The following is a 2815-nucleotide window of genomic DNA, read 5'->3' on the forward strand; positions in this document are numbered from 1 at the left end:
TTTATTTTATCAAACAGTTTCTGATCTGTAGTAGGTCATTTCCTAGGCAATAAGTGGAAAAAATGAATTGGCTCACAGGAGGCCAAAGGTGTATGTTAGGAGTAAAAGAAGTTTCTGTCTAAAGCCATCCTGTTGTTTCCCCAGCAGAAACATTGCTTGTAAATTGATGTTATATTGTTTAGAAGTCCCCAATGTTGGCCTCACCCTGATGGCCAACTTTGTGTGTGGCTGCATCAGGTTGTGTGTGGATCCCAGGTACGTGGGCACCAAGTACCACTATGTGCCCAGGTTCTACCTGTCGCCCTGGCTATGAAGGATGGGTCTGGCCCCTTTCCCGCACAACACCCCTGTCAGCTGGTCGTTGCCGCCATACCTGTCCTTTGTAGAGAAGTTCTTTCAGGTCAACGCCTTTGACCACAGGGCCATCAGGCAGTGGTCAGCGCGTAAGGTCCTGCAGGCACTGCAGGAGAAGGACGTGATGGACACAGTGGGGTGGTTCCCTGAGCAGACCGTCCAGTTCAGCTGGCAAAATGCCTCATTGCCACACCTCACCAACAGGCACCAAGACCTTGCCTGGCTGGCGGTGAGAGGGGACCTCCCAGTCCGATCCCTCCTGTACGCCCGGAACGTCGTCTCCACACCCCTCTGCCCATGTGAGGACTGCAGTGAGGAGGAGTCGGTGATCCACCTCTTTGCACACTGTGGGTTCGCGGAGAAGGTGTGGAGGAGGATGGAAGGGGTAGTGTCGAGGTTCATCCCCAGCAGCTGCGTAACAGAGGACTCTTTGATCTACGGGCTGTTCCCGGGGACGAACACAGAGACCAACATCCGGTGCTGCTGGCAAATCATCAACTCGGTGAAAGACGCTCTTTGGTCCCCCCAAGATTTGATGGTCTACCAGCACACAGAGATGTCCGTGGGGGAATGCTGCCAACTGGCACATTCTGGGCTGCAGGAGTACGTGCTGAGGGACGCACTCAAACTCGGTGCAGCCACCGCAAGGGCCCGGTGGGGAAGGACCACAGTCTAGGGTCCTTCTCCCATGAGAGTTGAGGGGTAGGGGGTATACCCCCTGAATGTAAATATGGAATAACAGAGTGCCACCTGGGTGGCAAAAGTGTGGGAATGTAAAGACTGTAATGAAAGCATTTGTAAAGGACTGAGAGTCATTGAATGGTTTATTGTACATAATTTTATTTTTGAATAAAGTATATTTTGATTAAAAAATATTGTTTAGAAGTTAATTCAGTGCTATCAACAGAATTTTGCTGAAATAAGATGTTATTTTTATGTTTATTAGACACTAATCTAGGTGCTAATGGTTTACACATATACCATTTGCCTGTAGTATTTACTTGTTGAAATCTCATAATATTTAATTGCAGGGAACTTACCTAAGTTCTTACTTATCTGGGTGTTTATACTTGTGTGAATGGAACAACGTAATAATTGTCCTGTATTTTGTTCTTGTTTCACTCCTTACTCACTATGTCATTTCACAGATTCTGCAAAAAAACCAAGGATTTAGGAGGCTATTTCCTTACTGTCACGTCATTTTGAATGGAATTCAGCTGACTGTCTAATTGATGTTACAACTGCTGAGTGAGGTCAGTACAGTGAAAAAAACAGATTAGTTGGTGCTTCAACAACTGCGGCTACAGGTGAAACCTCCTTACATCTAAGGCTGTGGCCACACTAGACTGAATAAATCTATAACCAAAGCATTTTCTCTTCGTCTTGACCCTCCGTCCACACTGAAACCGCATTTTCCTCCCCTGAAAACGTAGCTTTTCTGAAACGCTCTCCAGAGTATTTAAATCTGAAAATGCCAATTGGCCGGTGTGTGTATGGGTTAACCAGAGCATTTTACAAACTCTGTCATGACGTGCCGGAACAGATGGTAGTGGCAGTGTGGCATTTCATTATTTTCTTGAATGCAACCTCCAACACCACAACAACAATGGCGGACGGCTTCAGGAGACTGTTCCTGAGCAAAATGTTACTGCAACTTTGCAGTATGACAGAGAATTTCAACCCCCCACACCACTGTGGTAAACTATGTATACCTATCTGGACATGCCCCCCTGCTGACTGCTCCTGTGGCTCCTCCCACAGACCCCTGTATAAAGGTGATTGGAGGCACTGCTCCTCCCTCAGTCTCCAGGATGTTGTGGTCACTTCTGCTGCTAATAAAAGCCTATTGCTCGCCTCCCGTCTCCGAGAGTTATTGATGGTGCATTGATTTTATGAGCAGCATTTTAAAACATGGAGAGCATTTTACGACCCGAGAGATTGGATATTGACCCTCAATCTCCGGAAGCCAGCATCGCTTTTGAACTCTGGCTTGCATGCTTCCAATCGTACCTGGGAGAGATTCCCGTGACTGAGCCTGCTATCATGCACAGAGTTCTCCTCTCCAGGGTCAGTCCGCGGGTCCACTCCCTGATCAGGGACCTGCCAACCTACCAAGGGGCACTGGACGCCCTCAAAAGACAATACCTGTGGCCGGTGAACACCGTCTATGCAAGACATCGCTTAGCGACACGGCGGCAGCGGGCCGGAGAGTCGAGCGCTGAGTTTGTCCGGGCCCTACAAACACTCGTGCGGGCCTGAGACTGCAGGGGACTGACGGCGGAACAGCATGCGGAGCTCCCAGTACGAGACGCCTTCGTTACGGGGTTCAGGTCAATGTACGTGCACCAGCAGCTGCTGGAACACGCCGATCTTACCTTATATTCGGCAATCAGGCTGGCTGACACGCTGAAGGCCGCTTTGCACAACGCTGACGCTCTCCAGGCGTGCGATCTCCCGCCGG

The sequence above is a fragment of the Hypanus sabinus genome, chromosome 9 (assembly GCF_030144855.1).
Source record: "Hypanus sabinus isolate sHypSab1 chromosome 9, sHypSab1.hap1, whole genome shotgun sequence".
In the NCBI taxonomy this organism is placed as follows: Eukaryota; Metazoa; Chordata; class Chondrichthyes; order Myliobatiformes; family Dasyatidae; genus Hypanus; species Hypanus sabinus.